Below are 23,639 nucleotides of genomic sequence, written 5' to 3'. Positions count from 1 at the left end.
ATTTATTCTTCATTTAGACTGGGCAAATAAAATTGTCATCAAAAGATTGGAGGATGAGTTCATGGCGTGCATTCAAGCCAGTTTTCCAGAACAATGGCCGAGATTCTTCCAAAAAACCTCAAAGTCCTCAATTCGAGTGTAAATGGGAGTAAATCCTGTTAATTTTTTTTAGCAGGATTTTCAGAATGAATCTCTGACACTCTGTGCACTGCGGTGTGCCCTAGTGGGATTCCCTCTGAAAATCAGTGGACAGAGCCTATTCCTGCCCAGGAGGCTGGCAGCATAGCGCTGGACAGGACACTGTGCGTGCACCAATCTATCAGTGCCGAGATCAGCGCATGCACAGTGACCCCGCACTGCCGGCCTCCCGATCGTTGGCCAGCCTTGCAAGCCCCCCCCACTCCCTCATCGCTGGCCCCCCCCTGACCTCCGCAGGAAAGCCCCGATGTCCCCCCCCCCCCACCCCCCGACCCCCCCGGCCAACCCCAATCTCTCGATCTTCCCCCCCCAATCCGGATGGCCAGCCCCAATCACCACCCTCCCTCCCCCTGCCACCGATCCTCTGGCAGAGTGGCAGCAGGATCCCTTCACCCCCACCGATTGTCCCCATAGGTCATGCCCCTCTGGCCCCACCTCCTTGGCGTTGCCCAATGCCTGGTACTGCCAGCTTGCCCCTAGGGCAGTGCTGGGGGGTAAGCTGGCACTGCCAAGCTTGCATTGCCCAGGGGCATCCCCTTTACCCCCGATCTCTTGGGGGTGCCTCCATGGCCTTTGTTCCCTCCAGTGGGGTCGGCTGCCTGTTCCCCATTTGTGGGGAGCTGTAGTAAACCCCACTGGAATGAACTGTTCCTGGCGGGGGCGGGGGGGGGGGGGGGGGGGCGGGCGTGGAGGCGGCAGAGGGCAGGGGGGCGCGGCGGGGGCGCAGCGGGGGAATATGGGAAGGGGAGACACTAGCAGGCCTGGAGACTTTGGTCCCGGGCCCGTTAATCAGATGGAAATACTGATTTAAATATTGAAATCAGCTCCAGCGAGGGGCTGATGTCGCTGCAGATTTTGGCCCCGGAAGTGTGTGGAGGCCGTGGCGCCCTGCGGGAAGCCCCTGAAACAGCCTCCGCTGATGTCTCCCGGCCTGTTGGGCTGCTAGAGCAGTGCAGTAGGCTGGGAGAATCGCCCTCTATATGTTGAAGAACCATTGAGGGAACAGGCTATTTTAGATCTAACCTTGTGTAACGACAGAAGGGTAATAAGTCAGCTTGTAGTAAAGGATACTCTGAGGAAGAGTAATCTTAGCACAGGACTCAACTCAATAGCTTTTTTCTCAAAGGTGAGAATGTTTTATGGAAGAAGATGGAGTAAATCTCCACAATCCCACTTTTAATGGGAGCCTTTTCAATGAATAAAAACTCCTGATAGGATTGGTTGTTTTTTTCCCAATGATACATGCTATGAATAAATTATCTGGGTACAATATCACACTTTGAATATTGTGCCGTGAGAATGAACGCATCTGCCCAGTGTGACTCGATCCTGGGAAGCGGGATGGTGTTTGGAAGGTCATGGCGGAAATCAAAGCCAATGAAAGTGAGCCAGATCATTGTGTTATTTAGCAGGCCAGATGACAAGAATACAGCTCAGTGGAATTTGACAGATGAGAGCTGGGAGTGAAGCCAATCTCTCTGAGCTCATCACAAAGTACAGATCCCAATCAAACTTTTCTGGTCCAGTGACCCGCATGATAAATGAGCCTGATTAATTCAGCCAAACAGCAATTAAACAACAAGCTGATTGGTGGGATGCTACGTCACCACTTAAAAACATTATAATATAGAGAGGTGCAAAGAATTTTGCACATCTGATGTACAGGTGAGCCGAGGCTCCGTCTCACAATACCAAGCTTCCAACTTGAACAATCCTATCAGTCCAAAAGCCTGACCAGAGGACTAACTTTACTTGGATTGGCTGGAGATTCAAGGGCAACTTTTGTATCTAGAAAGCATATGGCAGTCGCTGAACTTTTTAGTCTTTTAAAGACAAAATACACCATTAAACTAAATAATGAGAAGTGAATCATAGAATCCTACAGTGCAGAAGGAGGCCATTCGGCCCATCAAGTCCGCGCTGACCACAATCCCACCCAAACCCTATCCCCCATAACTCCATGCATTTACCCTAGCTAGTCCACCTGACACTAAGGGTTAATTTAGTATGGCCAATCCACCTAACCCGCACATCTTTGGACTGTGGGAGGAAACCGGAGCACCCGGAGGAAACCCACGCAGACACGGGGAGAATGTGCAAACTCCACACAGACAGTGGCCCAAGCCGGGAATTGAACAGGAGGTTGGCAGTGCGGGGTCACTGTGCATGCGCCGATCTCGACGCTGGCAGATTGGCGCATGCGCAATGGCTCGCTCAGCACTATGTTGCTGGTCACAGATTTTCAAAGTGAATCCCGCTGGGGCACTCTCAGTGCTCAGAGATTCATTCTGAAAATCTCGCTAAAAAAAATCAACGGAAGTTTCTCCCCCTGCCCCACCCCCCTCTAACATGACCCCCATCCATTTTTGGAACCTCTCTGCCTCACCAAAGGCCTTTGCTCTTGTCCTCACCAGTAGTTTTCCATAAAGATGAGGGGTTTGTCGTATGAAGAGAGATTGAACAGTTTAGACCTATGCTCTCAGGAATATTTAAGAATGAGGGGAGATTAAATTGAGATATACAAGATGATAAAAGGTATGGATAAAATAGACGTGGAGTGGATGCTTCCTCGTGTGGCGCATTCTAGGACGAGAGGTCTTAGGATAAGGGGTAGAAAATTTAAAACAGAGTTAGAGGAGAAATTACTTCTCCCAAAGGGTTATGAATCTGTGGAATTCCTCAGCCCAAACTGCGGTGGATGCTGGGGCAGTGAGTAAATTTAAGGAGGAGTTAGACAGGTTTTTAATTGGTAATGAGTTGAAGGGTTGGGGGAGAAGGCAGGAAAATGGGGATGAGGAGCATATCAGCCATGATCGAATGGTGGAGCAGACTCGATGGGCCGAATGGTCTAATTCTGCTCCTATGTCTTATGGTCTTATGCTCTTGTTATCCTTGTTCTGAATTCCTAGTGTTTAGACTCATGAGATTAGGTGCAGTTCCAACAGTGGCCACTGCTCCCGGTGGTGCTGCTGGGACGAGAGAGCGGCTGGCTGATCTGATGGGCTGGCGGCTCTCTGACACAGGACTTCTCCCGAATGGGGGTGTCATCTTGGACCAACTGGAGGTTGGCTGGGTGGTACCCCTTAAAATTTCAATGTATTTCCCCATTGAGATTCAACACTGCAATGCTGTCTGTACTAATCACAAGCTGGTGTCCTGACAAAGCCAGGTGCCCAATCCTCGTGCTTCTTTGTGCTCAGAGAGGCAAACAGGCCTCTGTGACCTCCCAGATTCAGAAAACCAGGGAGCTGCAGCATGTCACCAATGTCACATATTTGAGCCTGGAAAGATCTGCTGGTGTAAACATTAACTTTGATCACCACTGGCAGTGCCATCCTTGCCCTGCTTGAGGCTGCAGGTCTTCCACGACAGTCCTTGACAAAGCACAGCCACTGAGCACCCTCCTGCTGGTTTAGGTAAAGGGAGGTGAAGTGCACCTTGAAGATGTATAAGATCTCCCGAGTGCCCTCTTTTACCTGCCTCCACTGGGAACTCTCTGCTCCCTCTGCTCCATCTTCCTCTGATGCTGTAGGCCAAGGGGAACTGCATCCAAAGCCCCCCGTGACTGGGAGCAGGTGGTACACTTGATGCTGCAAAAGCAGCTCTGCCTGTTGGCTTCATCTCAAATCTCCTCCAACAACCCAGTCCTTCCACTCGCTCTACAACAGCAAGCTGATAGTTAAAAGCACTTCACCCGCAAGCTGGCTGCTGAGATGTTTAAATAGTGCTGGTGGAGGGAGCCTCATGCTGCTGAATGCGTGATCAACCCAGCTTGTTTAAAGAGAGGGTGCAAATCGAAGCAGTGAGGTCCAAAACACAAGGTCAGGCAGCAAATCAGGGTTAATTGGGTGACACAATGGCACAGTGGATAGCACCGCTGCCTCACAGCACCAGGGACCCGGGTTCGATTCCTGGCTTGGGTCACTGTCTGTGTGGAGTTTGCACATTCTCCCTGTATCTGTGTGGGTTTCCCCAGGTGCTCTGGTTTCCTCCCACAGTCCGAAAGATGGGCTGGTTAGGTTCATTGGACATGCTAAATTCACCTTCAGTGTACCCGAACGGGCACCGGAGTGTGGCGACTAGGGGAGTTTCACAGTAACTTCATTGCACAAGCCTACTTGTGACTAATAAATAAACTTTAACATTAATGCTGACTGATATGATGATCTTCCCAGTCTGCAGCCTCCTGACCCATGCCTGAGACACCATCATCTCCCTTCACACATTATTACTCGGTACATCTTGCACCAGGATGCAATAGCACCCGTGCCACAGAATCAAACCTTACGCCCCACGTTGTCTCCTGTTCAAGATTGCCATAAGAGCAGACCTCAGATCTCCTACAAGCCAGAGCACAGCTCGAACTGCTCGATATCTAGTCAGTCATGTTTGTAATAGTGAACCCTTGCTCCATAAACCAGCTGCTCCAATGTTGCACGTAGCACCTTGCACATTCTTAAACTTTCACAGGAGGCAGACTGAGAAGCACCCTGGCAAGAAAAGGCGCAGTTGCTTATTTTAATTAAAATGTATGAATGAACTGAAGATTGTTTTCAAGGTGATATCTATCAATTTCTTACTGACCCCACCAGCTGATAAACTGGGCAGGGAAAGGAAACTGAGAGACTTGGGGTTGCTGTGCTGGGCGTGTTGGAGAATGCCAAAAGAGGACAGATCATTGGCTCATTAGCATAGCCCTTTAATACCTGCACAATGTACAGCATCCTGATGGTCTAATTGTAAATAGTATGAAGGAGCTTAACATGCTGATTAACCTTTGTCATTCTTGTGTATTCTTTTGTCAGTATTAATAGCCGATTGTTTCTCTGTGGGTGTTATTCGCATCTTATCGAGGAAGTGAGTATTGCAGGTCCTGTTCTCTCTGTGTTTTGCTGTAGTATCTTTCTCGTGTTATCAACGGGCACTGCTAACTGTGGTGTTACTATGGTTACAGCACGGATTGGATGCTTCTTGCCTAGCTCCTGATAGGATCAAAAGAGAGACTGTTAATGAGATTGAGCCTGAATCGAGCAGGATCTGCTTTCCCTGCAGGTGTTGAACTGGGTGTCCTCTTCCATCATTAAATACACAAGCACACTTTTCAACGCCTCCTTCCCTGAATCTTCAACATGTTTATGGTGCCGATTTCTTGCTCACGAGTCACAAACCCAATGACTTGTTGCCTCTGTGTGAATGTGCTTCACTCATGCAGACGAGTGAATTCTCTTGTTGAGCAATGTCCCATTGCAGCACTTTCTAGCTCAATGTCTCCCCCCTCAGGGATTCTGTCTGTTCCAAATCACTCCCCAGGGTACAGTGCACAGCACAGCAATGCTCTCATGAATAAGGGGTTAGTTCAAAACTGATTCTTAACAAAATAACATGCTCGTCGAAATTCACCGGCTTTGCTATTTGTCATTAAAAACACCAGTGAAATCCGAATTTAGTTACAGGGTTGGGAGTCTGTGGGCTGCTGCTGCAGAGATACAGTACAGTGTACCGTGTGTATAGAGAGTACACAACACATATTGAGCCCTGGCTGCCAACAGTCCAGAGTTCATGTTTGATGCAAGTTAGTGGCTGCCCCATTTGAGCTTCTCTCTGCAGAGTATGTTCAGGGGAGCTGAAAATATAAAGGCAATGCAATTAGGAGAATAACATTACTCAATCTTCATCTGGGACTGGGAAAACCCAACCTGCACACTTTTGCACCTTGCAAACGGCACACACAACCCACATGTGACTTTACACACCATTCACACAGGATTCGGGTTCACAGTGCATTTTGTGAGCCGTGATTGAGGTGCATGGGCCGTGTAGGTGCAGAGGAAGGCCAGTACGTTGTTTAAACACCCTCTAAACCTCACCCCTCACTTCCTTCACACCCCCCTCAGATCACCCATGCCATTCCATGAAACCTCTATGTCCCCCATGTATCTCCCTTGCCCCCTTAGGTCATGCATACCACCTTTATGCCCCACCATGTATCCACCATAACCACTCACCCAGTATATATTCCTCAGAAGCCGTGCAATAGTAATGGGAATTATTTGAAAATCATTGAAAAAACATTAACCCTTTAACAACCTGAGAAAACCCTGAATGCAAACACACTAACATGGACAAAACAACAAAGGAAAAAAATTGTCATCCTTTAAGTGTCTATTAGCTTCAAAAACAAACAAGAGACCACATCAAATAAACATATACATTTGTAAAAGTTATAATACTTCTAAGATCACCAGCTGAGCTGAAGCTTTTGAAACCCAGCCAAGCATTCATTATAGAGACACTGTCACAACAAAAACTACAGCACCTTTGACAGAGAAGATGTTTGTTTCCATTTCAATGCAGGGTGCCTGTCAATAAATGGAGGGGAGCAAGTGTTCTTCCACCTTCAGAAGCAGTTTATTTTATGCTGCTCAATATTATGCTATAATACATGTTAACACATATACGATGCTGGTCAATGTAAGAGTCAATTAACTGTTAAAGGACAGATCCCTGTGATGAATCACTGCATTAGAAACACTTTGATATTCCAGTACAGCACCTAATAGTGACATTTGGAGGTGTGAAAACATTTGACATTTACCTTTCAGAATGTTCCCAACACCTCAGCAGGCAGTAATGACAAAATCTGCAAAGAGATGCATTGGGGGCTTTATAAATTCTGCATCAGCACAGGGAAATAGTACGCAGAAGGAAATACAATTTTCCTATGGTCCTCACAATGGGGACCCTGGCCTCAGATGAGGTGCGTGTGCATGTTGTACTCGAGGTCTACCCGACTGCGAACAGGCCACACAAAAATGGCAGCAGGTTGGAAATGCTGCGGAAAATGGTTTTTCCAGCAAAAGAAATGAAGCTCAGCGTTTCATAACCCAATTCTCACCTCCACAGGGAGGCAAAAATCCAGCCCAGTGTCTCCAATGCCTGCCCGTCTGCATTAATGTTTGCACTGACTGACATGCAGCCAAATGCACCTCAATGTAACCTGGAAGTTAGTGTGTGGAATTTTCCAAAAAAAATGACTAAGTGTCATAACAGTGAGAAAACCGGAGCAATCCGGCCCACTCCAGCCTGCAATCGCCCCACACTTAGTGCACTGAACGAACCCCCATGGGAAACATGCTGGTTTGGAATCCCCAGACGTGTGATTCACCTGAACTAGCTCACACTGCAGGGGGGAGCTGCATTTAAACGCACCCTCTCCACTCACAGCCAGTCAGGCCGGGAGGATGGCAGTGCGGAGACAGCTCCATGCTTCATGGAGGCAGATCTCGGAAGGCTTCTGGGTGCAGTGGAGGAGAGGCGGGCCATCCTCCAAATCCACCAACCATCAGGCTTTCAATCATCCCCCTTTGTCTCTGCAGGAGAAGATGGCCCATAATAAAAAGGAGCAGGCAGTGGAATCCCAGAGTTGCATCTCCTGACCCCCCCTACGAGGAGAGAGCAATGGAGCTCTCAGGGGAGTGTGCCTCCAAGGGATTGAGCAGGCAGGGCTCTGCTGGATCCCAGGAAACAGCTGGCCCCCAGTCACGTGTCGAGTCGCTGGGAACGGTTCTCACACAGCTGCTGGAGATGCAGAGGTGGTGCTGGGGACTGCAGGAGGGGGTGTCGGAGGCATTCCAGCAGCTTCGAGGCTGCTTGGAGGAGTCCCAGAGCCTTCAAGCGCAGGAGATGATGCCAGCATTGCATGGCACCCGGACCAACACTGCAAGAGTGGAGACCGTAGTGGGAAGCCTGGGGCAGGAAATGGTTGCCATGGGTGGCAGGGTCCAAGGTACGGCTGAGTCTCAGAGGACCAGATCTGAGGGCCTCAGGGGCGTGCCCGAAACACAGAGGGCAATTGCAGAGGGGCTCCAGAGCTTGGCCTAGTCTATAGCTGAGGCCGCACACACCATGGCGCAGACAATGTTAGGCCGCCAGGACTGGCAGCACCAGGTGATGCAGAGGCTTCTGGAGCTCATTCCAGCTGCCGCTCCATCCCATTGAGTGTCCCAGTGGCCCACAGGTGCCCTGAGGGATGAGAAAGCACGAGAGGCCATCCCGGGGCCTTCCACCCAGGAGACTTTGCCAGTTTTTTTTTTTTTTAACTGGTCGGTGCAACATCGTGGGCCGAAGGGCCTGTTCTGCGCTGTAATGTTCTATGTTCTATGTTCTAGTATCCAGCCCTCCCTGACACTGGTGCATCTCTCGGGCAGCAGGCTGAACAGTTTGGCACGGTTGCATCTGTGACACCTGAGTGTTGGCCGGCCCTCCAGAAGATGTCCGCCAAGGACATCATGGGCCACGGGGCGCGGAACACAGCAGATTGCCTCTATCTCTGATGTGTATCCTGGAGGTTCACCAAATGTAGCGCCACACAAGATGAAGAAGATGTAGAGGCACCAAGAGGGCACAGGTGAAGGCAGGCACCGTAGTTGGGGATAGGGTAAGTGGCACTGTAAGTAATCAGCATTAAAGGATATTGCATCTCAAAGCCGCAACTCTTCTGTCTTTGACCCATTTCGCACAGAGAGTTTATTTCTCCAACTGTACTCAGCATCTCCTACTGGCATCCCCCCCCAAGCAATCCCAACAGTGAGAGCCATGGAAACCCACATGGATCGACAGCCTGGGATGGCAGCCTCATCGTCCACTGATCCCAATCCCCCACTCCGACCCCCCAGTCAGACATGGGCCCGGACATCTGTGTGCAGTCAGAGGATAGGCAGGACTCAGGCTTTGGCAGCACCAGGGTAGTATCACAGTGATGCGCTACTCAAACACGGGGCCTGAAGCTCGGTAAATGAAAGGCTTTTATTTACTGTAATGAAGCAGCCAATAATTATATACACTATCCCAGACTGAAGGTGTCCCGGCCAGAGCAGGGACTCTTATACCTCTCCCAGGAGGCGGAGCCCGACTGGGATGTGCCACAACACTACAGTACAAAGGTGTAACAACCCCACCCTAACCCCAACAGCAACAATAGCATAACCCAACAGTAACATATGTACATCTTTGTAGTACTGGCCAGACCCTGGCTCAGTACTATCCAGTGGGAACCAACGATGGTTCACCACACACAGCGAGTCGCCATCATCCTTCTGCCTGGACATCACTCACTGACACAGCCACCCCAGGCCCTGGTGTGATGTCAATGAGACTCTCGGAGGGGGGTAAGGGGGTGTGCTATGTCATGGAGTGTGGACAAATGTTCTGGAAGGACAGACGAAGGTTTTGGAAAGGGGTGGTTGAAGGCTTTCTGCGGCCAGGGTGGGTGCGGATTGGATCTGCCGGACACCATGTCTCCTAATTGGAGAACTTTATTGCAATGAGGGTCTCCCTGGTCCTCCTGGCATGCGGGACCATAGCTGTTGCCTGTCCCCCCTCCTCTGGGTCCTTTTCTGGCTCATCCTCCACTCCCTCTGGTCCGCCTCCCCCTTGGAGGAGAAATCCGCCTGGTCCTCCTCCTCCCGAATGTCACCCTGCTGCAGGTTGTGGAGTGCACAGCAGACCACCATGATGCAGGAGACCCTCTGGGGCTGTACTGCAGAGCACTGCCAGAGCGGTCCAGGCAGTGGAACCGCATCTTCATCAGGCCGATATACCGCTTGGTGACAGATCGGGTGGCAAGGTGGGTCTCATTGTAGCAGTCTCTACCTCGGTCTCAGGCTTCCATACTGGCGTCATCAGCTATGGCCTTAGCGATAGCCCTTGTCCCCCACATGTCATCCTGGCAGCTTGGGGTGGTCCTCAAAGACCCAGGGGAGTGCTCCAGGATAATGCTGTCATGCACACTTCCTGGATCGAGTGCACACACGTGCATGATGTTGAGTAGATGGTTGCAGACAATTTGGTTATTCAGGGAGTGGAACCCCTTCTGGTTGATGAAGGGCACTCCCTGATTCCACAGGGCCCGCAGGGCACATGCGTGGCGTCTATAGCCCCGTGAACCTGAGGCGATGGTGGCGAAGCCTGCAGCCCGGGCATCTTGTTGGGCCTGGCCCAGGACACAGGACATAGTGGATGTCGTGGTTTGCCCGGGCATACAGGGCATCCATGACCTTCCAGATGTACTTGTGGGGTTGACAACTGTGAGATGCCACACCATGTCCCGCTCAAGTCCTGGAATGATTGGGTGGCGAAAAGGTTCAGGGCTGCCATGACATTCACAGCCACCAGGAGCGGATGTCCTACTGCCCCATGAGGTGTCAGGCCCACAAGGACATGACACGGGTGTCGTACTGTCTCCTTGCTCAGGCGGAGTCTCCAGAGGCAACAGTGTCTGGCAGCTTGTTACAGGACAGACAAGTGCTGTATAGCTGAGGTCTGCTTCTCCACCGTCTTCTGGCTCCCTCCTTGGGCCAATGGGCGGCCGGGCCCTGACCCTGACCAGCGGCCCTCTGTTGCTCTGGTGCGGCCTCCAGCCTGGGTTGGCCTTGCTGCAGTTGGCGACATTTGTCAGCCACCACAGCAGCAGTGAGAACTACTGCCAGATGCAAGCTCAAACCCAACATGCATAGTTCCTCTGTGGGAGTAGGGGGAGGGGGGTGCAAAAGGAGAGAGGGAGAGACAGTCCATAAGGTTATCCATCCATGGCCCCTCAACCCAGCACCTCATGTCCTCATGAGTCTGGATCCTTCCTGGCTGCCCCCCTATGTGGCCAGTCCTCCCAGATACAAACCCCTGATATCACAGGCTATTGGCGGCAGCATGAGGCAGACTGGGCTTCACACTCACGTGCTCATGTAGTGCATAAGGGTGGCTGCGAGAAGGCCCTCATTGAGGAACCCTTGCAGCATAGACCTGTGTGCACTCACCTGGATGTATGCTGCAAACTAGCTTCCAGACATCGCCTGCAGTTTAGACAGATGATAGAAAAGTATCCTGCTGATTTCCATGCGACGGGTGGCCATTGCAGGGAGCACTGCAGAGTTCATGCAACTGTGTTAACACCTACAGAGCTCCCTTAACTTGGACAACAGCTGTCAGACTTGTTGGTTGTTGCTGTTAGTGGGGCCTGGGATGGCATGTCCGCAGAAAAGCACAAAGCATGTCAAGCAGACAGATAGCAGGGTAACCAGTGTAACATAAGTGGGATTTGAACTCGAGTTCGTGGGTCTTTCAGCAGGCAGGAAGAATACTCACCACACGAGCCCAACCCAGTGGCAACCACCAACCTAAGGACCTCTGGCCCAGCTTGAGCCCTGCTGGCCCCTACACCTTTGAAGGCCCCACCCACCCCGCATCATGGCAGTGACTTACCCACCCTCTTGCACCCTGGAGGTTGGTGCTAAGCAATACTCGCCTCCTCCCTCGTCCTCATAATTGTGGCGCCTTAAGCCTACTTCAAGGGACCCTCATTGGCACCTGCACTAAATGCATTGCATTCCATCCTATGAAAACCTCTCCTTCACTCACTCATTCGCAGGCTTGTTTTTCGCTCCTTTTAGAAGAGAGAATAAAATGCAAGGCAGAGGCCTGGAGGTGGCTCACCCTAATAGTCCAGCTCATAGACACAGAGGAGGGCATCGTGGAGATGAGTGTCCGATCTAGATTCCTGTCAGCTGGGGATGGAGAGACAGGGATCTTATACATAGCTGGCAACAGAACAGCAAATATCTCTGACACGCAGCACATTCTGATTTTATTTCTTCAGTGACTGACCCTACCAAACAGGCCAGATAATGAACATGGTCAAAGGCTCAAAGGACGAACACCTTGTTGCAAGCAGGAATGGGAGATATATCTTAGTCAGCCATCTATTGCCTGTTTTAGAACTGGCCTGGGAAGGTCAATCTTTTAAAAATCTACAGAAACACAAGAAGTGGGGTTCAGCCTTACAGTTCACACAAAAATGCCGAAGAAAAGTGATTGGCTGGCTCACACATACCCTAGTCAGCTTTCAAATGACAGCCAAATACCAAACAGTTAACGAGGGGCTTAACAGGGAAGAATGGGTGGATTGAAAATTTCAGTAAATTAAATAACCTTAGTTACAACCCGGCTCCAACATACTGGGGCGAGTTTCCGGCCCTGCCATGCCTGGCGCAGCTCGAACTGATCCCGGAAAATTGCGCGTGGGCCTAAAAACTGGTTTTGCCTCCGGCACCAAATAATTTGCAATTGGCCTGGTCCCTGTCTACTGGCGCAAACCGGATCTCGCCCAGAAAGAACGTGAGTAAGATTAGTGTGAGATTGACTGGATTTCAATCTCATTAGTGAGTTTAGCACACGGTCGTTCCCCCCTCCGCTTCCAGAATGTTCCCACCTCTCCGACATTTCCATCACCTTTCATAAAGATTGGGGTGAGTGGCAATGAGGAATGGAGGAAGAATGAAGTGTTTAGAAAGTGAGGGCTGAGTGCCGTTGAATGTTGAGTGGGTGTGAGAATGACGTCAAGGAGTGAACTGGGTGAGTGGGTTCGAGCCACAGGAGGCAGAGACATCAGAAAATTAGATCACTTTTCCTGAACTGGTGAGGTCATTAAATTGCTTCCCTCACTTCATTCCAGACATAGGAACAATTCTCCTGCTGCTCACCCCCTCAGCTGCTTCCAGCCACGCCAACCCAATGTCAACTGTGTGTTTCTTGCTCACGTTGCCAGGAAAAGTATGTTGCTCCTGTTCCGAACCGCACCCAGAACTAATTCCAGGATCATTAAACGAGGGTACTATCATTGCTGTCTATATCTCGCCTGGCTGCTCTAAATCCCAATTCTACATTGTCCCTTTAAATATAGTTGTGATCATGTCATGCGGCTATGCAGCATGCCTGCTCTGCAGCTGGGAGATGCAAAATCTGGAAATCAAAATTTATTGACTCAATCAAGCTGATGAAGGAAGAATCGGTCTGCTTGAATTGACTTCTGGGTTTCGCCCACACAGATGCACACAGTGCTTAGACCCCCTTCGCGTTAAGATCAGGCTTCACTGACCTGTTTTCCTTCTTCACATTCCCAAACAGCTCATCCTGAAACCACATTCTCTGGATGGTCACCCTGGCGACACTGAGTGCGTTAAACCGAGTATGTGCGACCATCTGTGATTTACTGCAGGAAATAAAGTTATTCAAATTGCTTCAGAGGGGACCTTAATGCATTCTGTATTTCATTTCTGTATGTAGTTTTGTAATTTCAGCAAGGTTAACCTCTGTGATAGAAATTAGATAGTGACTCTGCTCTGAATAATTCATGTACCTACACATTGCTCCTTCATGTCTGCACATACCTTTGACTTCACCTTCACTCTCTGGGTTTGTCTGGAGTGTTCAGGGCTGCACTTTGCCGGTTTACAGCAGCCGGCCTCTATTTAAAGGGGCACAGCAGTTCTGTATTTGGGAAAAAGCTTTTGCTTTTGCTCTGAGTGTAGAGATCGTGCCATTATTGTCGCAATGTTGTTTGAAGTAAGATAATCCTGATGCACGGCAGGGTCTGCCAAACACTCATTCTGAACACTCCAAAATGCAGAGCCACATGCATTCAGGCACACCTTTATAAACACATTCATACTCACTCACCCATCCCATCACTCATTCATTCACCCACTTACACTCAGAAATTCCTGCACACACACTCATACATACAATAGTGTAGAATCGTCCTCATTGACTCTTGTCATATCCTGCTTGTGTTTTCACATGCTGATGTCACTAACTTTGTCGTGCCCCGGGACAGTCACATTGCACACCCTGCTGTATGCGAATGTCAGACAAGTTGAAGCAAGTTCCATGATTCCATTGCCCTGCTTGGGGGCGGCACGGCGGCACAGGGGTTAGCACTGCTGCCTCACAGCACCAGGGACCCGGGTTCAATTCTGGCCTTGGGTGACTGTGTGCGTGGAATTTGCACGTTTTCCCCGAGTCTGCGTGGATTTCCTCCGGGTGCTCCAGTTACCTCCCACAGTCTGAAAGACATGCTGGTTAGGTGCATTAGCCATGTTAAATTGACCCTCAGTCAGGGGGATTAGCAGGGTAAGTATGGGGATAGGGCCTGGGTGGATTGTTGTCCGTGCTGGCTCGATGGAGCGAATGGCCTCCTTCTGAACTGTAGGGGTTCTATGATTCTATAAATTGCAGCAGAGGGAGAAGCAAGCTATAGAGCTGGATTAATACTGACCCCCAACATTGGTGCAATAACATTGAATTACACGCTGGGAGAGCAGATGATGTGTCCTCTGGGAAGTAAGAGGTTTTCCAAATCCCCCCTTCACAACAAGCACAATTAGCTTGAGAAAACAATAATAATGTTGATAACACCTGGCTTTCTTTGTGATGCCGAGCTCTGTCATTTCTTTTCTCGGAAGTTCCTGCCCTCTGTTCATCACAATCGCCTGAGGAACATTCAGCAATAATTTCTGAAGCTGAGAAACCATTCCTTATTCAGAAGGTCAAATGTAAAGGCCTTTCTAGACAAGAGCAACCTGTCCCTGAGGCAAGTAGCACTGAAACGGCAGCTCTAGAAGCTACAGCATACAGTGTTTATGCAGCAGCTTTTTCCCTGTGCTAGAGCAGAAAATGGGAGTGCAGAACTGTCCGACATTCATTTTCATACTATATACATTGCTGTGCCCTTTTCCCTGATGCTACTTGGGCTCTGCGCCCTGGAAAACTGCCTCCAATATTCGATCTGCGGCCTAATAAATTTAGCATTACCCGGTTGTTTTGTAATCTACACCCTGGTCCATAAGAAACCAGGACCCTGTACACCTTTGTAACAGCTCCGTCAACTTGTCCACCAGCAAGATTCATGTGTCTAAACATTTAATTTTTCTCAGCTCCTTCAGACCTTTTCTTAAGTTTGAACATTTACTGTGTATTTTGTCTACGTGTTCATCCACATTAAATTCCATCTGACATCTTTCTGCCCAATTAAATGATGTCCACCTGCAGTCACTTACGTTCATCTTCACAATTAATCACACACTCTATTTCTGTCCCGACCACAAATTTTAATATCGAGTCCTCATACGCTGCATCGATCGGCTGTCCTTTAAAATGGCTGCTCAAATTACTTCCAAATCCCAGCCATGTACATTTTTATTTAAAGCCCGGGACGTCACGATGAAGCAGCAGCAACTCGGAGATTTTACAAGGCTGACTTGTCCCAAGATCAAAACAGTAAGCAAACTGCATGTCAAGTTGTGTGTGTGTGTTTGGGGGTGGCGGGGGGGTGGGGGGGGGGGGGGGGGGGTGCTGGGGGCAGTTGATGATTTAGGAAAAGGGTATTTTCCTGTTAATTTCTTTTCACATTGTGTGTGGATTGGTCAGTACTGATAACTGCCAGCTCCCGAAAACTGGATGCTCATTGTGCAGGTCACTGAAATGATAAGTGTCTCTTAATTGAAGCTGTTTAGGCAGAGCAGAGGGTGTGATGATAGCCCAAGGCCAGATGGTATGAAGGAAACAGCAAGAGTAAAGTTGGCAGCTGTCAACCTCTGCATGTGTTTCCACTACAACGTTCTATTCTGGGTGACAGACTGACAATACATTTTTAGCCCTCTCCGTGCTAATTCCCTTGGAAAGATTCGAGCAACGGTAAACCCTATCCGATGCTTAAAAGCAAACCAGGACATTTTGTTTTTAGAGAAAGCTTGAGAACTTAATGGTGAAGGACCAAGCCCCATGCCACAAGACGCAACCAAATTTGGAAATAACAGGGCAGAACATGAGATAAATCAAAAAGCGAGGCCAAACTCTTGAGTTCTAAAACTTTAGATTGTCGGAAACAAAAACTAAGGAAGATAAGGAGTTCCTCAGCTGGCTCAAATCAACCGTTTTCTCTTAGAAATTCAAACAAACAAAAATCTCTCCGTTCAGTCAAGAGTGCTTGGAGAAATGATACTGTGGGTGTTGATACAGCACCGATCTCCATCTCATTCTACAGCGAGAGAAAGACAGTGAATGAATGAGAAGCACAATGCACACATGTCAGCATAATCCAAACCTGGAGTGGGGAAGAAACATGACCTCATGCACAAATCTGCATTGTACAGGGACAAATGGTCAGCCTATTCTGCCTTTATTCTAGGGGCTGAGGTTGTAATAATTGACAGAAAGTTCCTCTTTTATTAATCCTTCCTGTACTGGATAAAATGCATTTTAAAGTGTTCCCACTCATGGTTAGGCCAATCAAGGCACGGTAGCACAGTGGTTAGCACTGCTGCCTCACAGCGACAGGGACCCAGGTTCGATTCCCAGCTTAGGTCACTGCCCGTGTGGAGTTTGCACGTTCTCCCCGGTTTCCTCCCACACTCCAAAGATGCGTGGGTTAGGTGGATTGGCCATGCTAAATTGCCCCTAGTGTCAGGGGGGCTAGCTAGGGTAAATGCATGGGGCTATGGGGATGAGACCTGGGTGGGATTGCGGTCAGTGCAGACTTGATGGGCTGAAAGGCCTCCTTCTGCATTGTAGGGTTCTATGATCCTATGATTCTAAGTCTCTGAGAATCATGAAATATTCTGACATGCAAATGCCTGACACCATCTGACTACCTGAGAACCCACTTGTGAAAATTAATTGGGGCTTTAAAGCTCACGGGTTTTCACTCACGGACTCAGGTGCCAGATCATGGGCTGGATGATGACAGTTCGTAAACTAAATGCTCCTCCAAGATCACAGGTCTTTGTTTCGCAGCCCTATGCAATTTTCCCATCCATTTTCTCTCATCTCCTGTGAGGGTGCTGTCTCTCACTGGGTTATAGCTTAGGGGTACCAACAGCCCTCTGCTCCCTTACCTAAGTGGGCGCCTTTCTTGTGCAAGCCTGGTGTATCCAATTGGCTTATTCATCAGAGTTAAGACACCAGAGCTAAAGATTTATTTGTGTTATTATTTGAGGGTTACAAGTCATGACCTATCCTTGGTGGTTCAGCTAGAGGTAGGAAGCACACAAATTTGGTGTTTCCCCCTCATTCACCTGGTTATAGCAGAGTGCCAAGTATCTGCCATGCTGCTGGCAGTGCCTATGCTCAGTGTGGGGAAGCCAACCTTCTGTTTTTAAAGGCAGTCTCCGCATCTTAAAGGGAAGCTGCATTAAATGACAGGAGGCTGCTGCAGAATGCAATTGCTGCAGTTCTAAACCAGGAAAATGGAACATGAGGGTAGAGAGGGTGCTACACAGTCACAAAATGAGCAGAGTCCAATCTTCAGGGGACAAGGACATCTGCATCTCCTGATGGGCAAGTCCCTTTGCATCCTGGAGTCAGCTATGACGGAACGTGAAGCATTGCTGAGAACATCCAGGATGTGATATATCCTTGCCTTTTGCTCTTTCAACACACAGCCGGCCCTCACCCTGATCAGCAAGCTATAGCTAATGTCACCATGGATCTCTTGCTTCCTCTCCCTTTCCCTTCCCTAAACCCAACCTTCTCCTTCTGGATTTTTACCTTCAAACATCCAGGAACATCTGCCTACCTAATCGCAACAGCCCTAGGAGGAGGAGAGAAAGCAGTAGCACAGAAGTGATGAAGAAGCCTTGACACTTGATCTGGCAGTCACATTGGCATGGCGCTAACCTTAAAGGTTAGTATAGAGTTGGACTCAGCACATGGTGAGTCATTAGGCGTGGGTGGCTTGCTGCGAGGCCGGGGGAAAGGATGGTTTGCGTGCCAACTCATTGGAGGGCAAGGTCACAGATCAGGTGTGAGAAGCCACTCAGAGGAGAACATCGATGGAGTAACATATAGGAGAATCCTGATGAGGATTCATCCTGAGATGCTGGCTTCATTGGGGCTATCCTATCATACAGCCTCTACTCACTTTCAAGGAATATGGAGGAGACCAGTTCCAATATGTCAGAGGGCATCACACACAGCGAACCCTCTCAGCATTCTCTGCTTCATTTCCCTTTTGTGTTGCAGATCCCGAGGAACTGCAACTGCTAATCCCATACCCATTGGAGCCTTTTTAATGGAAAGATCACCATGACAACCACCCTCCCTGGGAGGGTGAAGCAATACTCCATGCAAGATCCAGAAGTCACCATTACACATTCAGGAATACTTCAGAGACTTAGTAATCGCAGAAACTCATCAACATTATCTCACCTGCATGTTGGGCGCCTGGCTCTTTAAATAATATCCACCCTGGACCCTTCTTGCAGCTGAGTGCTTTAGCCTCGGTGCCATGGACAGAATAATTATGCAATCGCAGCACCCATTATCAGGATGTTTAAAGAGCTATGTGTTTTCTTAACCCCGGTGTGTTTATTCCAATAAAATAATTCAGCAATGAGACTGCCGATTTTTGAAAGCAGACATAAACATTGCTGCCCCCATGTGGCTTTTCATAAGATCAAGCCTGCTATATAAGTGGTGATGTTTAAGTTGATTTTATATCCTGTTTTGTGGGTTAGCATCTCTAGGGAGAAAGTCCTCATGACGCAATGGGACAGTGATATGGGCCATTCACTTCCATCAGCTGCCATTGAGTTTCAATCTTTCCTTTCATCCAGGGTGAGACATGTAGAGAGGAAAGTTTATTTATTAGTGTCACAAGTAGGCTGACATTAACACTGCAATGAAAAAGTATGGTAACTCGGTAATCCTTTGTGTAGGCCCATCCTTAAAGAAAGAGAAGTGTGAATCTCTCAGCTGACTGTGAATGTCCTATTTAATGAGCTGTTTGACTGTGACTTGCTACTGTCTGTAGCTTAAATGTCAAAGATCACATGATTTGTAACAATCATCTTAATAGATTGTTTGTGTCCAGTTTTTAAAAGTATTTGACTGAAAGTCCATAATATACTGGACGTGACATTGGTTAGTGACAAGTCAATTAGTCCAACGAACCTGAATGCTCCAAATTTGACATTTAGGTATCACATCAGACAGCAGAGCTGCCCATCAACCTTATGCGTTTTTTGGTATTAAGAAGGTCTTTTTGCCTCCAAAATTGTGGCCTCAACATTCACGCACACTCTGGTGCGAGCCACGCCAGACACCATTTTGATAAGCACTTAGGGTACACACATGGAGAAGCTGCCAGAAATATGTAATGTCGGCAGATTGTAAAGCCAATCATTGTGCAATATTGATTTGATGCCAGCACTGCCAATATTAAAACTCAATGCCGTACTCAATATCCCTTCTTAATGCCACACAGCTGAATACATGTTCAGCAGCTGGAAGAACTCTCACTGCTCCTATTTAAAAGGATCATCAATTACTCTCAGGTTAGTTGCAGATTGATTTCTACTAGCTGTTGCGGCAATTGTAGAAGTATTTGGTGGTTTCTGTAGCTCTTTAAAGTTGATAAAGTCTACAGAGAGTGTTGGGCACACGCTGAAGGACTTTGTACTGACTGCAAGAATCCTGAGCAAATCGCTTGCCGACAGGTTTAGCTGCAGTCATTAGCATTCCCCTAGGACTACAGTCTGACAAGAATTGTGAGCAGAGGCGACACAGAGCAGCACAAGGTGCAGGAAAAGGAAGGAGGAGGGAGAAAGCCTCTTAACACGAGGCTGTACCTGCTAAGAGAGGGAGCAATCCTTTCTGAACCTCGGATGTTTCCACTTTGCTAAGAGTGTCCAGAATGAAAGGAGGTTAGTGTAGCCCATAGCAGCTGTAAACATTACTTTCTGTCTTACCAGAGAAAAGAAACATTCTCTCACATGGATTGTACTACCGCATGAAACATAATTGCGAAGACTATTGCCATGCTGAAACATCATTTCCACTGCCTGGACCCCTTTGGAGGAGAGCTGCAGTACTTGGTGTGAAGGCTCTTGGTGATCTACTACATCCTGCACAGCCTCATTACCATGCGGGCACAGCACATGTCACTGGCCAGTAGGTGACACAGAGGAATGGAGGAGGCAACCTACCCAGCCCCTTTCTAGCCTGGCTGTTTGAGGTCCATTCATCTGACTCCAGTACCAGAAAATGCAACCCCAATTCCCCATTTACAAACAATCCCACACACTAACTTCCCTCTGTTACTGACCATCACAGCATCCATTTGGCCGCAACGTCAAGGTAAAGGTTAACATAAAATAAACACTCCAAGCCATAAATATGAATAAAATCATGTCACGGTGAATGCAAGCATCAATGGATCACCTTTATGCTTTCTCTTTAGCGCTTGTCTTCTGTGTGCCATTGCCTGGTCTATTGCTCTCACACGGTGATAACTCAGTGGCTGCACAATGACTGGTGGAAGGCTCTGAAGAATCTGCTTCAGGCACCATGAAGTAGACTTTCAGTCTGGAGTATGTTAACAGCAAGTCTTCATTAACAACTCTTCACTATGTACATATTTACAGTAGGAGGTACAAGTATGGAGCTAACCCCAATCCAGGTCTTAACCCAACTGTGTCCATCTCCAGACTGACCTTGGCTCTGGGTCAGGTGTCTTCTTGCATTACTGTGTGGGCGGTACTGTATTCAGTCCCATATTAACCCTTTATGTACCAGACACTTCTACTACACTTCCCCCCGAATTTTTATCTCATGGATATAGAGTTACTTTAGTTTGCTTCCAAGCCTGACATTATGATAAGCCTTAAGCATTAACCTTACTGCAACAACCTCTAAACTATTCTAACATTATTGCTATTGCAGTATTCAGATTAACAACATTCTCACCACCCCACCTCTCCCCTCCAAGTCTTTGGAGTTCGGGGTTCAGGCATTCTTGAGGCTTTATGACCCTTCCACATCTCATTTGCCTTTCTGTCGGGAGAGTGGTGGGCTCTGTTGTTGCTTGTTCTTGTTACTGGTTTAGTGGTTGAACCTCCATTGCTTGAGGTTAAACCACGCTCTGCTGGTTTGGCGATGTATGACTGTTGTTACTCTTAACCGTTTCTTGCGGGGTGGAAAATTTGTTTAATTGGTGGTATTTTTTCTTTTTCCTTCTCTGTTTAGACAGCCTGGAAGCTTGGTGAGGCTGAGGGAGCACATTCCTGCGGCCGAGTAGCATGCTCACCTCTGCTTTTTGTTATTAATGGTGCACAATTGAGACCAGGTTCGAGCATCCCTTATGGTTTTAGCATGCTGGCTGGACAGTGTGTCTACCAATTGTATCATCATTGTAGCTGCAGGTAGAGGTTCCTCAGGCTGTTGGTGCTTCTCTAGTACCACTGCCACCCTCTGGTGCAATGGTAACCTCGTGTGTGATAGGTTGGCCTGATCACTGGGGTCTTTCCAGGAGCTGGAATGATGACCGGCAAAACTGCTTCACAAAAAGAAAAGGAATCAGATTCTGAATACTCTTCAGTGTTTGAGGACTCAGGAACGTGCTGTCTGGCTGCCTAACGATTGTAATAGTCTTGATATCTTCCGCTGGCTGCATAAAATCAAAGGTTCCACAGACCGTGCTGCTCAGAGGAAAGGCTGGTTGCAGATGACATACATCAGCTCAAAGATTCATTCATCACCTTACCTCAGTGGTTTAAGGAACAAGCCAAGGACCAGGAGCCAGACTCCCCCAGCCTCATACAGTGTCGTTAGAATCCAAAGACCTGGTTCCTTGTCTGACAGAACTGTCACACTGGAACCTGAATCTAATTTAAAATTGCTTGGATGACCACTGACCAGGATGTCAGCATTCCAAAATGAAGATAAAGGCAAAATTACTGTGGATGCTGGAATCTGAAACAAAAACAGAAAATGCTGGAAAATCTCAGCAGGTCTGACAGCATCTGTGGAGAGAGAATAGAGCCAACGTTTTGAGTCTAGTTCTAACTAAGGGTCATCTACACTCGAAATGTTGGCTCTATTCTCTCCCCACAGATGTTGACAGAAATTTTCCAGCATTTTCTGTTTTCGTTCCAAAATGAAGAACAGCATTCTCTGATGTTCCCTGAGAAGAATGACTGTGGTCTTTGGTATCGACCCTGTGGGTGACCTTTGGGATATCTATGCGGTGCTGGGGTTTTGATTTACACAATTTACCAAAGTGTCCCTGTCTGTTGTAGTGGAAGGATTTCCCTGTCTGTTGCAGTGGAAGAATTGAACAGTGCTCACAGGACACTGATCTCTCCTGTCATAGAATCATAGAAATCATAGAAACCATACAGTACAGAAAGAGGTCATTCGGCCCATCGAGTCTGCACCGACCACAATCCCACCCAGGCCCTACCCCCATATCCCTACATATTTTACTCACTAATCCCTCTAACCTATGCATCTCAGGACACTAAGGGGCAAATTTAGCATGGCCAATCAACCTAACCCGCACATCTTTGGACTGTGGGAGGAAACCGGAGCACCCGGAGGAAACCCACGCAGACACGAGAAGAATGTGCAAACTCCACACAGACAGTGACCCAAGCCGGGAATCGAACCCAGGTCCCTGGAGCCGTGAAGCAGCAGTGCTAACCACCGTGCTACCGTGCCGCTGTCAGGGTGCTTTGCACTGCAGCACTGGCAAAGCCACTCTGCTGGGCGGTTCAGGAATTGCTTTCCCTGACTTGAATGGTCCCTGAATCTTTGTACTCGTTATGGTTGACTAAGGGTTGGTTTCTACCCCATGAAATGTTCTCTCCCCTTAGGATGGTCCTATGTTATTCACATAGCTCAGACAGTCTAGCTAGCTGGATAGCCTTGTCAAGGGTAAGATCCTCTTTAGCTTATAGGGTGTTAGAGAGTGAATTGTCTGCAACATCCACTGCGACTCTTTCTCAGGTGAGTTCAGTCTTTAAATCACCATTTTCACAACCTACTACAATCCTGTAGATGTCGTTAATGAAGGAATCGACTCATTCCCCAAGGACCGGAGCTCTCTTATTAATTTAATTCTCTACAGTATTCTATTGGATCTCAAGTTGAAATACATGTCAGTAGATTTCAAAACATCGTCAAATCTGGCAGATGATTCATCAATAGCTTGTCAAACAGTGATGTTGCCTGCTATTGGCCAATCAAGTGAAGTGTATGAACTTGTTCTGCCTCAGATTTTATATTCAGACCTGCAGAAACACTATATCTTAAAAATCTCCCCCTCCAAAGACTCCAATTCTGTTTCTGGTCTGATTCATGGGTGAATCCCAGTGGAGCTGGAACTGTAAAATTGCAATCCATTTTTGAAGACTTAAAAAAATGTGGGTACAGCTTGAAGAGATTAATGGCTTCCAAGATGGCGACCGGTTATTGTTAAACAACGGATCTTCCCACATTTGCCAGTTTTTGTCAGGATTTTCAAAATGGCGACGATGCATTTCTGCCTGAAGAAGAAAGGACCGCAATGGTGGTGTCGGTTAACTGGTTACCAACCTAATTCGGTGGGATCACATGACGAGTCAGGGATCTTGAAAAAGAATCATGGACTTGCTGTTTCCAAAACTGGATGGCCACCATGTACCCAGAGCAGACAAAATAAACGATTAATGATGATTTATTTTCTCCTTGCCTGACTCAGGAGCCAGACGCTGAGATTCAAAGCTCAGAATTGGGGTTAATGACAAGCTAATTTCAAACCATGTTTCGACTGAACAACTTAAAAGGGGTCGCTC

Source organism: Mustelus asterias, chromosome 9 (assembly GCF_964213995.1).
Source record: "Mustelus asterias chromosome 9, sMusAst1.hap1.1, whole genome shotgun sequence".
In the NCBI taxonomy this organism is placed as follows: Eukaryota; Metazoa; Chordata; class Chondrichthyes; order Carcharhiniformes; family Triakidae; genus Mustelus; species Mustelus asterias.
This window is presented reverse-complemented; position numbering follows the sequence as displayed.